Here is a 22,096-nt window from a genome sequence, read left to right as displayed (position 1 = left end):
AAACATACATGATTTTATATAGATGTATAAAGTTTAGGAAACACAAGTGTGAGAAACAAAAATGTTCCTCATTCTGGAATTGATTTAGTTCATTTCATATGATGATCTCCAGTTGCATCCATTTCCCAGTAAACAATATAGCTTCATTCTTGTTTATGGCTAGGCAAGAGTCCACTGTGTGTGTACATAGCATTTTTAAAAATTCATTCCTTCACTGTTGAGCACCTCCTTCATTCTGTAACTTAGCCATTGTGAATAGCACTGCAATACACAATCATATACAAGTATCTGTGTGAAATGGAAATCAGTATGGAAATTTCTACAAAAATCTACTACATGACTCAGCTCTTCCACTTCTGGGTAGATCACATTTTAAAATTTTTTTATCTATTATTTATCATTTTTATTTTATGTGTATGAGTGTATTGCTTACATATAGATAGGTACACCTGGATTGAACAACACCCGTAGAGGTCAGAAGAGGGCATCCAATCCCCTAAAACTGGAGTTATGGTTGGTTGTTAGCCTCTATGTGGCTGCTGGGAATCAAACCTGTGTCCTCCACAAAACCAGCCAGTACTCTTAACCAGCCAGTCATCTCTCCAGCCCCAGATGACACTTTTTTGAAGAAGAAAATGGTCTTTAAGGATATGAAATACAACCTTCATGTATAAACAACACTCTTTTAGTAAACGAAAGACCTAAATTCTGACTCTAAATTTATCATTACTATCAGGATGACCTTGAGCATGTCCTTGAACTCCATGGGCCCTTAGAATCTTCATGAGGATATAAGAAAGATGTCCTCTGCACCAAAGTTGGTGTAGCAGGTTTTGGAAAAGCTTTACAATCTACAGTGTACCTACATTTGTCCTAAGTTTGTTGGCTAGTGATGTAGCTCAGTTGCAGAGCACTTGTCCATCAGGTGTTAAACCCTGGATTACATCCCCAGCACCTTACCAAAAACTCTTCACCATCATGATCACTGTAATTTCATTACATAGGTTAGGCAAATTATCCTATTCTTATTTTTTATGTTAAAGGAACTTATGGCCAGTAAGATAAAATTGCTTTATTTCTTTTGTTATTAAAATTTTGCAGTTTTCTCACAATATAATTTGATGGCATTTAGATCCCTTCCCCTATCTACACCTCCCCTTATTGTCCCCACAAAATTTAATGTACTGTATTGCAGATGATAGGATGATGATATAGATGATAGATAGATAGATAGATAGATAGATAGATAGATAGATAGATAGATAGACAGATAGATAGATAGATGATAGATAATAGGGCCTATAGAGTCTGATTTGTGCCCCTGAATGTCCTTCAATGTGGGTTCATCCACTGGGGTCTGGTTAATCTACCATGAGTTCCATGCTTAAAAGAGATTGTATCTACCCTTCCAAGTAGTCATCTGTTTACACAATTCCCACAGTTGAGGTTGGACCTTTTTACTCACTTCATCATGTCTATGCTGGGATTTTGTCTGGTTTGAACTTTATTGGGACTTGTGCTGTAAATTCATATGACTAACACTAACAGTCTGGGAAAACTCTGTTTCCTTGTGGTCGTCCACCACCTCTGGCTTTTACAACCTTTCCACCTCCTCTTCTACAATGGTCCTTGGGCCTTGGGAGGCAGAACTTTGATATAAATATCCTGTTCAGGGATAAACACTGCAGTCTCTAATTCTCTGCATACTGGTCAGTTGTGGGTTTCTGTGCTAATCACTATCTGTTGCATAAAGAAATTCCCTGGTGAGAGTTGAGAGATGCATTAATCTATGGATATAGCAGTAAGTCTTTAAAAGTCCATTTAATACAATAACTATTTAGTAGAAAACTAGTATTAGGTTCTCCCCTGTGTCCTCTGACCTGTTTAGCTTCAGGTTCCTAAGCCTAATATCAATGTCAGGTATCAGCTCCAACCTAGGAAGCGGGCCTTAAATTCAATTAAGGAGTAGTTGGTTACTCTGACAATATGTGTGCCACTATTGCACTGGGGTGGGTATCTTACCAGGCTAGTTGTTATTATAGTTAACATCAGTCACAGTTAGACAACATTGATGATTCTGTAGCTTGCATAGCATCTTCCAGCACTATGAACTCTAGCCAATAGAGATGACCTTCTGAAGTCAGCACCAGCTTGATGTTTCCTTGTTTAATATACATATCAGGTATGTGGTGTCTCTAGCAATAGGGTCTTACTATCCAGGTCTGGGGGCAACCAAGAGCAGGAGAAATGACTAATACTGTTTGAGAGTCTATGGGATCCCTAGTCAACAGCTTCTAGAGAGAGAGAGTACATTCTTGCCATTGACCTTTGTTTTTGCTTGTTTCATTAGTTTTTGATGTCTAGTAAGGGCAGTGGCCTCCTGATATAGAATAACTCCTTTTAATCTCTTTTTATGATGTATATATGTATACTTTGAGAAGCTTCTATAGTAGTAGGTTTCCATACAGCTTTTTCTAAAGGCCTTTAGTGTTACATATCTCTTCCTATTCTCCCTCCTCTGCCCTGCCCTACCATTTCCCACCCCCATTTAAACCCTTCATAGTCTAATGTTCCTTTTCCTCTTTCATATCACTACATTATACCACCACTCCCAGGAAATGTCCCCCTCACCTACCCATGGTCATTCCATTTTCTTGAACTCTCTAAATTTTCAAATTGAAACACACATATCTAAGACTTCAATGCTAGCATCTAGCTATGAGAAAGAACATGTGACATTTGCCTTTCTGAGCCTGGGTTACCTTACTCAGGATGATTGTTTCCATTTCCATCTATTTACCTACAAATTTCATAATTTTGAATTTTTTTAAACCTGAATAATATTCTGTTGCGTATACACACCACACCTTCATTAGTCATTCATCAGTTAATGGAATTTAGGGAGTTTCTAATTCCTAGCTGTTATGACAAGGGCAACAACAAACATGGATGAACAAGCATAGAGCATTTTGTGCATATGCCCAAGAATGGTATGGCTGGATCACATGGAAGATCAATTTAAAGCTTTTTGAGGAATCTCCACACTGATTTCCATAGTAACTGCAGCAGTTTGCACTCCCAACAACAGTGAACAATCCCAGGAATGCTTTATATTTTGAATCAAAACTAGCAAAAAATAAATAGAAGCAGAAATAGGAGAGGCACCCACACATCCTGAATACCTTTTAAAGACACTTGCACGACAAGATGCCATCATTCTTCTCTGCAATATGATTCCAAGATGTCATGGTTGTCCTTGTTGAATCAAAACTTTTAACAGGAGATCTGTCCCTTTAACAAAATTTTAATGGTACAGTATATTATTGCATACACCAGGCAAAATGTTGCCGAGCAGATCTCCAGAACGCACTCATGTCATAGAAATGTTATAACAATTCCACAGATCTCCATTCTCCCTGCCTCTACTCCTGGGCAATCACCTTTCTACTTTCCTTGAATTTGACTCTGCTTCCTTTAAATTGAATTATGTAATAGTTACTCTTTTCATGAGAAGCTTATTTCATTTCTATGTCTGATTTCTTGGAATCTTCTCTCTCTTTTTTTCATTATTCTAAAGATTGTCAATTTGATTTATGTCTCACAAAAGTATGAATTGCATTTCCTAACTTTGTTGCATTTCCATATTTTTATACTAGGCAATTTATTTATTTATGCTTTTGTCTTTATTATTTTCTTGTCTTTTGTAGATTTGGACTTAGTTTGTTCCTTTTTCAGGATCCTCAAAGTATAAATAAGCTATTTATTGAGACCTTTTTTTTTCTTTGCTAAAGGCAGATTTTCCCACTATAAATTTTCCCCTTAGAATTTCTTCAGCATCATCCTATAGATTAGGCTGTGTTAGGTTTCAGGGATATATATATATATATATATATATATATATATATATATTCTGCTATGTATTTCTAGTTTTTTTCCATTGTTGCTGAAAGTGCTACTTGCTATAATTTCAGTGTTCTTAAACTACTGGGTCTTGTTTTGCTAATATATGTTCTATTCTGGAGAATGTTTCTTACGCATTTGAAAATAAGGGCTATTCTGTTGCTATTAGATAAAAGCTCTTCTGTGTCTGGTCCATGCCGTTACTGGAGGCTGTTGTTTCTTTACTGGTTTTCTCTAAATGTTCTGTCTATAACTGAAAATGTCGTATTGATGATTGCTTCTATCACTGTATGGCTATCAGTTTTCCTCTTCACTTTTACCAATGTTGGCCTTATATGTGTTGGTGCTCTGATGTTGTTGAGTGCATATCTGTCAGTTTTCTATTTTTCTGATGAATTAACACATTTATCACTATATAACACCCTAGTCCCCTGTGAACTTAGGTTGCAGATTAAGGCAGATTGTTATATAACTACCAAGCTTTATGTAAACTCCTTGCCAACCTCAAAAAGTACATAGAGAACACAAACAAAAGATAAAGGAAATGAGCAGAAACATATCAAACCAAAAAACAATAAATGAAATACAAAAGAAGTCAGCAAAGGAGAAAATTAGGAACAAAATTTAAGACAGAGAAAATAATCAACAAAAACTAAATAGTAAATCCTTCCCTAGCCATAATTACTTTAAATGAAATTAATTAAATCTCCAATTAAAAGAAGAGAGCAGCTGAATAGGGGGAAAGGTGTGAGTATATGTTAGGACACAGACAGGCTTAATATGAGTGTGTGGAAAAGGGTACACCATGCAACCAGAAACCAAAGAGCAGGGATGGCTGTACTACACCAGAAAAGGCAGACCTTGATTCAAAACTATCACCCACACCAGTCAACATGCAGAGAATAAGTCACTCCAGGGGAGCTGTGCTGGTTATTTAATTCTTTTTTCTCAACATGACACAAACTAGAGTCGCCTGGGAAGAGAGAATCGCAACTGAGGAATTCCCTACATCAAATTGGTGTATGGCCATATCTGTGAGGAATTTTCTTAATTGCTAATTGATGTGGGAGGGCCTAACCCACTATGGATGGAGTCAGTCTTAGGCAGGTGGACCTGGGCTACATAGAAAAAGTAGTTGAGCAAGTCAGGGAAAAAGAGCAGGTAAGCAACGTTCCTCATTGGTCCTTGCTATAGTTCCCACCTTCCCACCTTCAGGTTCCTGCACTGAGCACCTGCCCTGGCTTCTCACGGTGATGAACTGCAACCTATAAACTAAAACAAACCCTCCCCAACCCCAAGTTGCCTTTGGTTATTATGTGTATCACAGCAACAGAGAAACAAACTAAGACAGGAATGTGCAGCCTTAAATGGGACATCTGTATCACACCCCCTCCTCCTAAGGCTCAGGGATCATCATAGACGAGATGGAAGAAAGATTCTAAGAGACAGAGGTGGGAGAAGGCTACAGTGAACCATGTGAACCCCCAGCACTTGTGGCAGAATGTTTAAGACCTGTGCATGGAAGGAGGTGGTGGACACGAGTAGTCCCACATGGGTTGAGGAGCCATTGATAGTAGCTGTGAGAAGGAGAGTCGTCAGTTTTTTGCTGTTGTTGTTATTGTTCGTTCATTTTTAATTTTTTTGTTCGTTTGTTTTTTTAAATAATATGTTATTGATCCCTTGAGAATTTCCCACAATGTATTTCAATCATATTCAACCCCTTCCACCATCTCCTCTCAGGTCCACTCCCACCTCGCTACCACCCCCCACTTCACATCCTCTATTTTTTTAAGCCTATTAAGTCCAATTTGTGGTCCTTAAATACTCTCAGGAGTGGGAGTAGGTTCCCTGGAACAGAGTCAACCTGTTCAGCATCGCCTCCTTAGAGAAAACTGGAGAGTTTTCTTTAGTTTTTTTTTTTTTTTTCCTCACCCATTTTTATTTTCTAAACACAGAGTCTTTCACTTTAAAAAATATTTCCCAGAGGCCCCAACACCCTGGCAAGGAGTGCAAAGGAAGTGCTCGTCTACATGGCAACCAGGGAGAAGGGCCTGAAGTCTTAAAGGATGAGTAGAAGAAAGCATTAAAGGCAAGGCAGGAGACTGCATATGGCAATGAACAAGAGAACACAGCAAATTAACTAGAGATCTGCAGTAGCTGAGGATAGTGCTCAGGCCAGTCCAGGCTATATAGGGAGACTCTGTCTCAAAACAAAGATAAACAAAGAATAAAGACCAGAGCAGTATGTTACTAGGGGATTAGCATAGAGGGTCACAAACTCCAAAGGTAGGTCGACTTGAGATTAGCTTTTAGGGAAGTAGTCACCAGGGCTGGAGAGATGGCTCAGTGGTTAAGAACACTGGCTCCTCTTGCAGAGGACCTGGGTTTAGATCCTAGCACCCACATGGTGCCTAATAACTTTCTATAACTCCAGTTCCAGGGGAATCCAACACCCTCTTCTGACCTCTGCGGGCATTGCATGCCATGGGTGCACTTACACATGTGCAGGCAATATACTCACACACATAAAAATTATATATATATATATTTTTTTAAGTAGTTACCATTAATAGCTTCTGAAGTTTGTTTGGGAGGACTTCTCTGATGATGGGACCAAGGGGCATATGTAAGAAGCATGAAGGTGGTTATACTCATAAAGAAATGGCTTCAATTTGGTCTGTGATTAATAAGGCTGGAACAGTGAAGACAGGCTATGAGGCATTACAAAGCAAGGTGTCTTGAAATCACATGAAATAAAAAGGAAGCTGTCGAAATGAAAAAAATTTTTTCCATTGATTTGAGAATTTCATACAATGTATTCTGTTCATATTCCGACTACTTCCCCCCTCCACCCCCACATTACTATCCCCCCAACTTCACGTCCTCTATTATTATTTGTCTTTTATTACAGCCTTTCAAGTCTAATCTTGTTACCACATGCTTTTGGGTGTGGGTCTATCTCTTAAAGTCTGGTTATCTTACCAGGCATCACACCAGTAAGGAAAACTGGAGAATCTGTTTTCTTTAAGTACGTGGCCCCTTGGCATGTTCACCAGACTCCAGTGGATGAACCCACACTCAAGAGTATGTGGGCAGCACAAAGTGGACTCTATGTTTAAAAAAACAGAGAAAGCAATATCGGGTTGGGAAGGAAGGGGATAGATCTGGGAGGAGTTGTGGGGAAATATGATCAAAATATATTACATGACATTCCCAAAGAATTATTACAATTATTTTTAAATATCACAGTCTCCTGTTGCTATCTCCCTTGTCAGACTCTCCGTGTGACAGGAGATGCTGAGTGAGTTGGTTGCTCGGGTAGACAAACACTTAGGGAAATTTCTATGTTGCTTATTCAGCTCAGAATGGCTATGGCAGAACTCTCTCTGCCAGACAACCATTTCTCCCTAAGAAGACCTATTTAACACTGACTATCAGAAACTCAAGAATAAACCATGTTCACTGGGATGCAGAGACAACCAAGGACCCCGCAGCGAGGGACCTAAGCATCACATATAGACTTGGACTTATGAACAAGGTCAGGGAGGGACTGATGCCATCTTCTGCTCACATTCCTTTACAATAAAAGCAAGAGCTGAAAGTTTAAAGCTTTTTGTTTTAGGCCATATCAAAACGCCTGCAAACTCATAACATCAAAACAGTAGCATCAAAGTGTCCTATTTCCATTTTTCAGCCTTCCTCTCCTGGTATGTGGGATTTTATAACCCTCAATAGATCTTACTCCTCAGTCATACTCCCCTGCTTCCCCAGAACCAACCCACACTCTCTGGAGCTTATAAATATAGCCTGGACTTTCTGTGCAGCTGAGCTCTTTATTTGTTTCCAGAATGTTTCACAAAATCTCTCCCCCTTGCCTCTACTCTTTTTGTTCCCCGACATCTTTATCTGCTCCCAGGTATTCTTATGACTTCTGCTATGGAGAGATACTATATCCCAAATAATTCTGGTATGGGATTAATCAGTGTGGTCTAAACATGTGGCAAGAAGTTAATTGGTACTAGTTAAAATGAAATTTGAATGAATCACGAGATTTCCTTTCCATGAAAATACCTCAGCTACTGGAATGCCTGCCTAGATGTCTGGTAAATTCTATGGTCTTTATTCACAAGAACTGCATACAAAGCATCCCACACACTCCATTAGAACCAAGCTCTGTGTGAGTGTACCAAGAATTTATTTCCACAACAAGCAAGGCATCAAATAACATCTGAGCCACTGTAGCAGGGCTTCTGCTACAAGACAGAGGACCACCAAGCAGAGGTGTGAGTAAGCAAAGAAACCCAGGTTCAGAGAAAAGAGAACACAAGGGAAGGAAGGGACCCTGGGAGAAGCATGATGATAGAAGGAATGAGAAAGTGATGAAGCTTGCTGTGCTTCCTGAGCAAGACACAGCTTTTTTGACAAGAGAATAAGAGGAGAGAGGAAAGGAGGAGAAGGGAAGGGAGGGGAAGGAGGAGAGGAGGAGAAGGGAAGGGAGGGGAAGGGGGGAGAGGAGGAGAAGGGAAGGGAGGGGAAGGAGGAGAGGAGGAGAAGGGAAGGGAAGGGAAGGGGGGAGAGGAGGAGAAGGGAAGGGAGGGGAAGGAGGAGAGGAGAAGAAGGGAAGGGAGGGGAAGGAGGAGAGGAGGAGAAGGGAGGGGAAGGAGGAGAGGAGGAGAAGGGAGGAGAAGGGAGGAGGGAGGGGGGAGAGGAGACAGTTCAATCGCAGATGAAAATCATACCTTTGAGAGCTTGAGTTCAGAATTGCTATGCATAAATTTGTTAAAAGGCAGGTGAAACACTTTCTCCCTTTGGAGTGAGAAATCTAATGACAAAGGCTAGTTTTGGTACTGGTACAACATACCATGCATCAAAGCACATGGATAGAATGGAGAAAATGAACAGCAGACCCCAATCTTATCTAAAGGAATATTTACAACTGATTGCTGCTAGATGAGGAACAGCAGACCTTCCTGAAACAAAGACCTCTAGATAGGCTGACTAGAGTCACCAGAAGGGCAAGTAGTGGGGAATGGCTGGGGATGCCAACAACACAGAAGACAGTAGGAGGGATATCAGAGTATAAGGGCTCTAGTGGGGGTAGGGAGGGTATGGGAGGGTGCCATCTGGGAAGTGGGTGTATAGTTGAATAAGATGGTTTGGGATGTTCTGTGTGATATGCACACACACACACACACACACACACACACAAATCAAAAAATTTTAAAGAATGTATTATATTTGAGGAGGAAGCATGGAAATTTATGCCATGTTAATTAGTAGAGGTGGTAAACTACCACTGAAATCTACTTGAAGACTTTATAGACATACACAGGTGCCAAGGATCCAAGTGCAACCGATTATGACTAGTAATAATCAGATACATACAGATTAGAGATGCTTGCACCAACATCTCAGTGTTAGTAGCAAAAACAATGAGTCTTTCTGTAAGAAACAGTACATTTTAAAATGAAATGGAGATCTTTTTTAAAGGTTAAAAACTCATTCAATTTTATGTCTTACAGGGCTTATACTGAGTTCAATATTGTATAACTGTATTAAGTCAATTGTGAACCTAAAAATTTACAGCCACTTTTGAAAGAGATGTATTCTTGCTCTGGAGTGTGTTACTGAATATGTTAAAGCTGGAATGAAATGCTTCTTCTAATCGTGTGGTTATTAAAATTTTTTAATTAAAAAAATAATAATTCTTCAAATAATAATTGCTCCTTAATAATTAGTACATGTGAAACACATTACCACTGAAATCTACCTGATGACTTTTTATCTATGCTCAGATGCCAAGGAGCTCAGAAAGTAACTGACTAGTAATAATCAGATATATAAAGATCAGAAACACATGTGTAAACATCTTAGTGTCAAATGCATTAAAAATGAATTTTTCTGTATGAAACTGTGTATTTTAATAATAAAATGGAGATATTTTTTAAAGGTTAAAACCTCACTTAATGTTATGTCTTATACAGTTTATACTGAGTACAATATTGTATAACTGTATCAACTCAACTGTGAACCTAGAAACTTGCACCCACTTGTGAAAGAGATGTACTCTTGCTCTGGAGTATGTTACTGAATATGTTAAAGCTGTAATGAAATGCTTCTTCTAATTATGTGGTTATTAAATAAATAATTTTAAAAAATGTTTTTGTGAACCTGATTATCACGTTGCAAAATTTCTGTAAAATGCATTGAAGAAAGCATTGTTTCCTTTTTAGAAAAAAAAAATGGGGGTGCAAGGCAGGCATTTTCTCCTATGAGCTTGGCATTTGAGGAATTATCAGAGCATGGTAGAGGAAAAGTGTCCAAGTCTGGAGAGAAATGTTCAGGTCAGTTTTTCCCTTTGTCCTTTTCTCTCTGCATTTGGACGGTTCCTCTTCCTGTGTTTATTGACTGATTGCTTCCTTAGTTCCCAGAACATTTTGGATCCTCCATTCAGAACAAGCCGTTCCCTTGTTATCAGTGTCACCTGGGCCTAAGTCAAGCTTTAGAGCAAAACTGAGTGGCTTTTATCCTGGCTTCCAGTGGAAAGAGCAGAACTGTGCTGTGTCTCTGGTGTTTATATGGTGTATTTCTGCAAGGCAGGAACAGAATTCACTTCTCCAGGTAAAAGGGGCTTAGTGGGAGTGAAAAGAAGTTACTGAGTCAAAAGCAAGTGTAGCAAGTGTGAGAGAAGTAACATTTATTGACGCTTCAGTAAAACTTTTTTACACTTGCTGGTAGGTTTGAGGAATGGTAGGAGGGGAGCTGTCTATTTGAAAAAGCAGATCTTTAGTAAATGCATAGGAGGGAAGGTAAAACTTCAGACTTGAATATCAGGCAGTGCCAAAACGTCTGAGGAGGAGATCAATCGCTCTTTAAAAAAGACAGGCTAATTTGGGGTTTCCTTGACAATCTAGATATTAGGAAATGAACAAAAGATAACAGAGAAAGGATATATATATGTGTGTGTGTGTGTGTGTGTGTGTGTATAACGATTTCTGGGAGAAGGTGGTGGCTGCAGCTTTCTCCATCACTCCATTTCCTCCATCTTAAGTTATTGTGCACATAACCTATCTGGAATAAGAACTACTTATGATTATCACAAAAAACAAAGAACGGACTGAGCTTTATTATGTTGGAGTCAGTATGATGCTGAAAGACTCAGTTTCCCATGACATAAGAACTCTGAGGCCCACATGCTAGAGATATTCCCAGAATTCCCACATATTTGGGGGAAGGTTTATCTATAAAATACAAAATAAGCAGGGCTCCAACAAGGTTATCCAGATCTTAAAGAAACCGACAACTAGTGAAGAAAGAAGACCCTGGATCCACCTCATGTAGTCAGCATCACCTCCCCCTGCACACTGTCATCTCCATAGACATGACTGACAGAACACATATACAAATGCAGTTGTGCAGTTAGAGGTACGTCAGAGCCTTAACTCAGGCTCTCTGACTCCCAATCTGTCACAAAGATAACTTAGGACCTGTGTGTGTGTGTGTGTGTGTGTGTGTGTGTGTGTGTGTGTGTGAATAAAATGCTTGCTTTGCAAGTACACGGACCTGAATTTGATTCCCAGAACCCATGTAGAAAGCTGGGAATAGTGGTGCACATGTGTAATCCCAGCCCTGACGAGGTGGAGATAGGAAGATCTTTGGGACTTGCTGCCAGGCAGTCTAGCCTAACTAATAAACTCCAGAGCAATGACAAACCTTTTCTCAAAAGAGACGAATGACATTCCCAAAGAGGATACCCAACGCTGTCCTCCAGCTCCATATGTATTTGCACACATGTACTTGCTTACCTGCACACACAGACACAGACACACACACACACACACACACACACACACACACACACACACCTGTACCTGTACAGATGTGAAACTTTTAAAAAGATAACAGGTACCACACATCATTCTAGGTGGTTTTCCTGCATTCGCTCCTCCAGCTTCTATATGAGAAAATTCCATGATAGGAGCATCATCCAGCATCACAAAGCTAGTACATGCTGAATGAAAATGCATGTTGTGTGTTGACATGGACAAAAACAACCACTAGAGTGTCCTACCTCTGCCTTCCTTCCTCTCAGCCCACAGTCGATTGTTCTGTTCAGTGTTCTGTTCCGATGTAAAACTCTATCCCTGACTTTTCCCTGGCTTAGCTGTCATCTCCCTACAGACAGGTATCAGTTATGCCTTGCTTCCAAACTGTTCCAAATATTATTATTTTCCTAGCACACATCTCCTTGCACTCCATATGACATGCCTCTGGTTTATGAGAGGCTAGGCCAATGACTTGTATTTCAAAAATATTTGCATTAAGGCTTCTAATATTCCAACCAAAGGAAAATAAATTAGCAACTAAAATCACCTTAGGTGGCAGGTCAATAGCTTCTGAAAGATACCAGACAGAGCTGTTTGAAGATTTTATTAGAAACTCGTCCAACCATTCAGCCACTGATTTATTCATTCAACAAACTTTTATTGAGCTTCTGCTATAATGGGAGGATGTGGATGAGATTCAAAAATGATAAGGACAACGAGCTTTGTCCTCAAAGGATGTACAGACAAGTATAAAATGGAAAATTGTATCAGAGAACATTGTAAGTAACTGGATGCTTCATGAGGTCATGAGGTCACTGTCCATGGAGTATTCAAGGAGACTGGATGACTCCTTGTAAAGAATAGAATAGATGGAATCCAACATCAGAAGTCTGTTTAGAACAAACTAATGTTAAGTCACCTAGAAGTACCAAGAGTCTGTATAAATAAAACAGAACAAACAAATGCTGTATCATTGTCAGGTGTCCTAGAATCCAAATCATGAAAGGATTAAGGCCAAGCCACAGAAACTGGGAGAAGCTCACAAGGTATGGGGACACTGAACAAAGGGTTGATTCATTTGAAGGCAGCATACAGGGTCCAAATTACTTAAACTTTCTGAAAGCCAGTCTCCCAATCTCCAGGACAGGGTTAATTATGCTTGCCCTGCCCAATCCTCCCTGCAGCTTCTGAAGATCAAATGGGATGTTTCAAGTAGTTTGTAATGTAGAAGAGTGTCGTGCAAATGGAATGTTAAATTAGAAAGTCTGCAAAGGTACCAAACATTATGGTAAAGTTTCAGACAGATATGAATAGGCAGAATGCTTCCTTTAGTTGAGAACTTCCCTTGGAATCGCAAACCACACATAAGCCTGTTAACAGAACATCTGTCTTGAATTAACTCAAATTTCGATCTAGAGCTTCTGTAAATTCCCTGGCTTTGGGCAAGACCATGCAGTTTTTTGCTTCAGTTTATCTTAATGGCATGAATGGGTTGTAACATTTGGTCTTTATAAAACCTATTTGTTATCCTGTCATATAACAATAAATAGTAAATAGAAGGGTCTCTCATATTAAATTTTTGTATTATCTGAGGTGGACTTCCTGAAAAAAAAACAGGTATGAAAAATAAATACATTTCGATGCTAACAAAGATGTCATAATTGATAAGACAGACACAGAGATCTGAAGTTCCAGGGATACCTCCAGCCAGAATCAACAGAGCACTTATGACTCACCAGACCCTATGGTAGGCAGTGTAGGGATACACAGAGAACACTAGGACACAGCCCTGTCCTCAAGGGGCCCATATATTTATGAATGTCCTGAAAGTGATAAATAGACTAGATTAAATAGATTATGAGTCACAACAACAGCAGTCCCAGAGCCAATGGATCCACAGATTGACCTCTGTTAATACATCTCGCTGCTCTGTGCCCATCCTTTCTCAGCCCTATCGGAAACCCCATTAAATGCTGTCTTAAAATTTCTTGGAAATGCTTGTTTCCTACAAGTCTATGAAAACTATTAAGGAAAAAATAAATTTTAAAAAGAACCAGCATTCAGCCCTCAAAGATGGGTAATTTATGCTTTAACTACACAAAAATTTTAATCATCTTACATAGTCAAAAAGGAAATGCTTGAATAAATTATTTTTTTCATCCCAAACCAACTAATTCTTTCTTCTCAGTCTTGTTTGGATTTGAAATAATTGTTTTATGGGGACTATAGAATGAAGAGATAGAGTGATTTGCAATTAGTGAGTTTCTAGTAGGATTTTTATTTTATTTACAATAAATAAAGATAAATTGTTGTTACTGTAGGGCTCAAGTATGTGTCATGTAATCTCTCTTTCTCTCTCTCTCTCTCTCTCTCTCTCTCTCTCTCTCTCTCTCTCTGTCCTGAAGGTTCTTCCCAGATACACTATCTTTGTAATGAGCTGATAATTGACTCTTAAGCTGGTTCACACAGGATTCTGAAGGAGAGGTTAACTGTTAGCAGAAATGACCTACTGACTTCCTGCTTTCTGATCACTGTTTATCCCACAATTTCTATTTCCAGTTTCATAGACTCTACCACACAACTATATGTTTCCTGGGGACTTTTGAGACGTATCTTGACTAGCATCAATCAGGGAACCCTTGCCCATGATCAGTTAACCAATAGGAGTTTGAGTCAGTATTGGTCACTGAAACCAAAGAGGAAGGCTCTGATCTGGAGTTTCTAGACAAAAATATATTCTTGTACCCATTGATGGTTTCTGGGGGAGGTAGAGTCAGTTTTCTTTAAGGGTGTAGCTCTAGTGGACAGCTGGAACAAGATGTATATAGACAGCTCTGGGTTGTTAAGGTGGTGGGTGTGGAGCTGAGAGGAGTTAAATGGAGGAATCAGGGTTGAAGATGATCAAAATGCATTGCAAGAAATTCTCAAAAAAATCATGGAAATGTTTATTTCAAAGAGAACATATTCCTCCAAGATGACACGTTTGTGTCTTTGGATATGCTGTCTGGAAGTGACAGCTGAAAGTTCACCTTATACCATATTTTGTGAATATGCTGAGCATGAAGCCAAAAGCTTTATGGAGTCGTAGACTAAGAGCTCCTGCACACTGTACCTACAGCCACTTGAGCACTGGACATCTCAATAGATGAAATAAGATGATTTCTTCATACCCAAGCCATCTTCATTTGTGTTTTCTGTTCCTTGCAGCCCAGATTTTCATAACCAACACACCCATCATGAACTGCATTTTACTGACACTTTGAACATTGACCATCTGTATCAGCCCAGGCAGAATCATACCACTAGTTCCACAGTGAAAGTTACAAAAACCCACATAAGGGGGATTGTTCCCTGTTTGTGTCTTGCTCTTGATGCTGTTAATAAGAATCTCTGTATATTGGTAGAACTGTGCATCAAAAAAAAAAAAAAAAAAATAATTCTTGGGTTTAAAAAAAAAGGAGGGGGATGGATTTCAACCCACCATTTTAACACACCCATCATGAACTGCATTTTACTGACACTTTGAACATTGACCATCTGTATCAGCCCAGGCAGAATCATACCACTAGTTCCACAGTGAAAGTTACAAAAACCCACATAAGGGGGATTGTTCCCTGTTTGTGTCTTGCTCTTGATGCTGTTAATAAGAATCTCTGTATATTGGTAGAACTGTGCATCAAAAAAAAAAAAAAAGATTACTACTGCGTTTAAAAGAAAAGGATGGGGCATGAATTCAAGCCCACATTGTTTTCCTGACCCCGAAGCCACACTGTTTCTGAGTGATTGTCAAGTCCAATGTAACCAGCTCAATACTTACACGCAGGAGGCTTAAGTTTAAATCCCAGCTCTGTCACTTGATAGCTAAGTGACCTTATGCATTTTGCTTTGCCCTTTGGGTTTATTTCTTTCAAATGCCTGCTGTAGATGACAATAATCTCACGCTATTTGGGGGAAAAAAGAGGAGGTCAAATAAGAAAATGATTTGAAAAGTGCACGTAATTGCCATTGTTGTGTAAAATACTACTCTTCTAATGCCACTTGGGCTAAAACCCAGAAATCCTATCACTCTAGTGGGGTGGACCACAAATAGTAAATGTAGAGGGTGTCTGCTGTCATTACATCCAATCTCTACCTGTGTTGGTAACCAGGTCACGTTTTCCCCCCAGCATCTTTATTTGTGGGTGTAGCAGCTATTCAACCTTCTGTCCCAGGAAGTCTTTAGGCATCATTGGAATTAGTCCATGGGCTGAAATCTCTCAGTAACAACTAGTTTAAATTCAATATACTCTATGCTTACCCATCATCTTATCCCACTTTTACATCATAACTTTGCCACCTAGAATAAAAACTTATAGCACTTAGACTCCTTTACAACTAGATAAAGCCAAATATACAATCAAGTTCTAACCAATAGACTTCAAGGGAACGGTATGTGTAAGTCAAGAAAGGCTTTGGGGAACGACTGACTCACTTCCCATGGTGCTCTATTGGCCCCTTTGCCTTTCTGCTTTTCACAAATTGCATTATAAAGATAACAGGTGAAGACAAAGACCCACAAACACAGAGCAGCTGAGCATGGATTTAGTGCCTTAGAAAGCAAAACAGAGAGAATCTTGTGTTCATGGTAACAACTTGATGCCGTTATCTCCAGCCATGAAAACTCCTAGCCTCAGATTTCCATTAATGAAAGATAATGAATAATTTAATTTAATTTAATTTAATTTAAACCACTGCTCTGAGGGTCTCTGCTACTCATAGCATAAACGAATTCTTAGTTTCGGTATACCCCTGCTTCCTTGTGGAATAAATAAACTGACACACATGAAGGGAAGAATATACCAGTATTCATATTAAAATTCCCATTACAGAGCATATTGTTCTGAAAAATTTCAAAGACGTTATGAAGAAAATTCCACATAATTTCTTGTAGCACAAGCCATGCCGATTTAACAGTCTCAGAATCCAACTATACAATCTAAGTAGCAAAAGAGAGAAAATTAATATCTAATCCCTGTATATATGTGCATATATAGAGATATAGTTATACATGTAATTATATATGTATGTTTTCAGAGATATAAATACAAATCACATCACAGTTTCTCAGTGCCTGTCATTTGTCAATCACTTTATATTAATTATCTCCAGTTCTCAGAAAAAAAAAACAGTAAAATTCTATATTGCTATCACATTTTGTCATAGTGATACTGAGATTCAATGATAATGAGTCTTATCTATCTTTGGAATAGATAATAAGGGATAGATTCAGGATTCCAAGCAAGTCTGTCTTGAGCCAACAGCTCTAGGCTTTCAACGACACCATGGAAACTGAGTAAGTTCACAACCTTGGTAGGACAGCTAGCAAAATATGCCAGTAAACACTGAAAGAATATATAACACACTGTATATATATTGCCAGGTGGGGAGTTCTTAGAACAACTTTGCATACTTGATGATTATTTGAGCACTAGATTTGAGAAACGAGAAAAGTATGACTCATGGCTCTCAGAACAGATGGTTAGCAAACTCTGATCTCTGTTATTTCAGTAGTGAAGTTTTGAGCAAACTAAGGATTACAATAAAAGTTTGACTCACGGTGTTTGTGATCTTCAGTCCCTGAAGCCTCCTCATAACTCCTTCCTCCACCTTGCCCCTCCAAGATCATACTCTGATAGTCATTCGGCCAAAATTGCCCTTTCATCAGATTGATGTTATAAATTTCCAAGTGAGTGATACTGTTTTCTGCTATTTTCCTTTGGGGTTTATATAGTCTGTATTCCAAAATAATTTTACTAAAACTATAAGGAAGTACTTAAGGTTAATTTTCAGAATTGTTCCTGCTGAATTTTTGAAATCATCAGTAATGAGTTCTCAGGGCTGGAACATTGCTAGATTATTTTTTTAAAAAACTGTGATACAAGTATAAAGATCCATAGTTAGCACATAGTAAGAAATTACATTTGTCTAGGGATATGACAGCCTTGGGGTTTTCTCTAAGATCCATGACCTCTAAAGACATGTGTGTTTACAATAACATGCATGTGTTTCCTCTCATTGAGTGAGCTTTAGCTCCAATTTGGTAGATTTTGATTATACCCAAGATAAAAGTGCCATGACTGCCTTAATATAGTTTGCTGTGCCAGTCATTGTTGTAGATATTAGGCCTTAAAGCTGGGGTTGGATCACTGATGTTTTCTCTTAACAGCTTGCATATTGTTCTCCAAAACTATGAAAGTTAACCTTCAGGGAGGTGGTTTCCAGGTTCTTATATTTACAGACAATTATGCCAGTCACCACTCACCAAAGAAGCTTCTTTGCAGTAGATAGAGACTATTACAGATCTCTACAACTGGTCACACACTGAGATTAAGTGTCTGAGAAATGCCCAATCCTAAGTGGCAGATCTACAATGGAACCTCTACACCTAAGACTCATAGAACATAGTGGAATAAGGGGTAGAAAGAATACTATTGTATTTCTCAACTCTCATCAAGAAAGCTCCCTCATGCAACAGAGGACAATGAACCCAGGGTTCAGGGACCACTGTGGAAGATGGGGTGGAAAGATTATAAGAGACAGGACGAGTTGCATGACCCTATGGAAAGAGAGTCTTACAGGCTCCTGGAACTTTGCTCATATAAACTTACAACAATGATGACAGCATACACAAGACCCATGCATACTAAAGCAGACAAAAAAACAGCATAGAACTGTGGGAAAGGACAACAGGCCTCAAACTTAGCCAAAGAACAATTGGGCAGCTGATTACTACTGGGTGAGGAAGAGCTGATCTTCTTTAAGGGAGTGACTCTAGATAGGCTGAAGAGACCCCAGTGGATGAACTTGCACTAAGGGACATCAGGGGACGCTAATTTGACTTGACTCAATAGGCCTTAACATAAATGACAGAGTGCATGAAATCCAGTGAAGGGACTATGAAAGGTGCCAACTGGGAAATGTGTACAAAGGTGATAAAGATGCTGTGTGCGAAATACACAAAAATTCAATTAAAATAAATATACATATATATAGCATATATACATGTATAAGCTGAGATACGTTGTGACTCATTCTGGTCCAGGCATTTTGTGTGGATTATCTTAATTTTTTATCAACACCATAAACTAAAGGATATTGACACTGTCAATTGGCAAATGATGAAAACAAGTTATATGGGAAATAAATGGCGTAGTACAGAAGAAGGAAAGTGGTAGATAGAGGGGTGTGCATGCAAACAGTGATGCCTGAGAGAAAATTTGAAAGTTGAGAAGACATGATGATGGAAAACTGACAGCTGTGTAAGCTGTCCACAAATCTCACTGGCTTAATATAATAATATAAATTCATTACTGTTCCTCTTAGAGTTCCCTGATGCTTCTCTATCTCCAAACCTCAGCCAGGCCTTACCTACAAGGGCCATTCCTATGTTTATCAACAATTATTCTTTATTTGAAGGGTATTTCAATCTTTAATGTCAGTAAGAAATAAACGCATCTTCAAAAGATACATGCAATTTTGGATTCAAATTCTCATCTCACCTATGTCCTCTAAAGAAGTCGTTCATAGCTTATCTCATTAGCAACCCTTTATAGTTGTCAGTTTGGGTATGTTTTCCTACCAGGACTTCATTGACAGTGCCCTAAATAGATTTTCACAATATCTACCTGACAACATGAGCTAAGAGAAAAATCTTCACATGGTAGAGAAACACCAAGAGGTCATGAATTCTTAAACAACACACAAAGTTACAACAATGGTGTGTCTATGTCTATTCTTTCGAAAAAAATTATTTTGCATCAGTGTCAATGCACATGAGCATGTGTGTGAGTGTGGGTTCATACATGCCACAGCACACATGTGGGAGTCAGACAACAGCTTTTTCAGGAGTTAGTTCTCACCTCCCACATTGTTGGCAGAGTCTGTCTTGTTTTGGCTGCTGCACTGTGCACTCCAGGATACCTAGCCTGAAAGTTTCTAGGCTGTTATCCTGCCTCTGCCTCTTGTCACTGGAGTGCTGGGATTACAGATGTGTGCTACCGCCTTGGCTTTCTCATGGGTTCCGGGGATCATACTCAAGTCCTCAGGCTTGCAAGACTAGTACTTTTCCCCTCTGAGCGTCTCTCTGGTCCCATGAACAATGATTCTGATTTTCTCTCCACATCATATTTTCCCAGAAAATATTCCAAACTCCTCTAACAGAGCCTTACATCATGGATTAAGTTTCTCCAGTCATGGAAGTCCAAGGATTCTTCCCTGAAACCAAATTCTAGTTGCAAGGTAAAACACTGAGATGAAAGCTATTCCACAGCCTTTCCAAGTCATCAAAAATACATAAAATTTAAATGCTTCACAAATCTTTCACAGGTATGTTTATTAGTTTGTTGATTCTACTGTCCAACGGTGTGAATGGTTGCACTTATAAAATCTGATGGACCATTTAAAAGAAAGCCATTGTTTCAAAATATTGCTGGCTCTTTATTTTAATTAGACAGACTCAAAAAGTCATGTACAGATAGATGCAGCGCTGTATAAATGAATGGGCTCCTTCTATGAGATGTAAACACATTTTTATATGACGTGCTTTATATGATATATGTAGTGACTGTAAACTAGTTGAACAAGTGGTTACAGTCCTTGATAAATAATTCTGAAGAAGGCAAAGAACGTATGTCTTGGATCCCAGTTTCAGAAATTTCCGTTGTTAAAAATCTGCTCCTTCTCTTGTTTCTCCAATATCAATGAAAGATAAATATTATTCCGATATCTGGTTACCAGGTCACAAAAATGGGAGTGATACTCAATTCATCTCTCTTGCTCATCTCTCACATTGACTTAATCATCAGGTTAACATAACTTCCAGTTTTATTCAAACAATGACACAGCCAAACAACACTCTTACCCTCATGGCCCACTACCCTAATGGAGGACTGAGTCACTTCTTCAATGACTCAAGAAAGCTCTTAATTAGGCTCCCTGAGTTTTACTTTTCCTAACCTATTCTGCTCCATACAACCATTCACAGAACTGGCCACCTTATGCTAAAAATCCAGTTATCTTCATAGAACTGTCGGAAATGTTCCAAGGTCCCACCCGATGACCCATGTGCCCTGGGGTGGCATGCATTCTGTTTTCTGCTCCTTGCTTGTAGCCCCTCTACCTCCTTCACACACATGCTCTGCTCCATCCAAACAGAACACCTCTCACTTTCGCAAATGTACCTTGTTTTTCTCACATTCAGGCTTTTTTTACCTGCTGTTCCTTCTGTCTGCAACACCTCATTTATCCTGTGTTTTTGTTGTTCCTGGCTGCTTTGTTTATTTTTTACTAACTCCTATTTATGCTTCAGATCTTGGCTTAGATCTCATTCCCATCACATATCCTTCCCCACTCTCCAAGACAAAGTGGGACACTTCTATCCTGAATTAACTCATTATCCTTTTTCCATTTATTCCATGGACTGCTGTGTCCCATGAACCTAATCTCTGACACAAGGTCTCGCACCAGAAGTATTTTGGTAATGGCTTTTAATCACATGAAAACACAAACTCTCTTTGAAGAAAGAAGGAGACACTGCCACTAAAGAAACCTTGCCTGTCTTTAGGATCAATGCGTTGTGTCCATGGAAGAGTTCTCCAAGGTAAAATATGGCCACAGGTAATGTTAGAAACAAAACAAAACTATCAGAAAACTGAAGGATGCAGTGACAGACGGCTGAGGCAGCTTGAGCTGAGATTCTCTGGAAAAGTTGTGCCAGTTCTGACTCTTTGTAGCCATGAAGCTGGATATGTGTAGCACAGTAATTTCTATAGTTTCAATTAGTATTTCACATATTTATTCCTTTGTTGTTTCCCTCATTCAGCTTCTAAAGAGATACCGAGCACCAGTTACATACCAGGCACTGCCTAGAGCCCTAGATTCTGAGGGAATTTCTAGAGAAGATACACTTTGCAAATACACAATTAAAAAATAAAATGCGGGAAGAATCACCCTAGGAATACACACACAAAACCTCTGCCTGTGTCAGTCTGGAAGAATCAGAAGAGCCAACTCTGGATGAGCTGCCTTGTATCCAGTCCTCACTGTCATCTGTATCCCAAGCTTGCCCTGTTCCGAGGATGAACTTCCTCAATGCATACTCTCAGAGGATGCTTAGGCCCTCCTAGACACTGAACACATTTTCAAAAGTAAATGTGGCCATGTGGAATGGACGGGTCTTATGATTCCTCAACATTCATAGGATAAATGGTGCTGAAGAAAGAAACCAATACTCAGATTCCAAAGTAAGAGGCTTAACTACCAGTTCATGTACCACTTGGATCTGGTTACTTAATTTCTCTAGACCTCAATTTTTCTCAACTCAAAAAGGGAAT

Source organism: Nannospalax galili, unplaced genomic scaffold (genome assembly GCF_000622305.1).
Source record: "Nannospalax galili isolate Female #2095 unplaced genomic scaffold, S.galili_v1.0 scaffold34, whole genome shotgun sequence".
Classification (NCBI taxonomy): Eukaryota; Metazoa; Chordata; class Mammalia; order Rodentia; family Spalacidae; genus Nannospalax; species Nannospalax galili.
The sequence above is the reverse complement of the archived record's forward strand: the minus strand, read 5'-3'. Positions refer to the sequence as shown.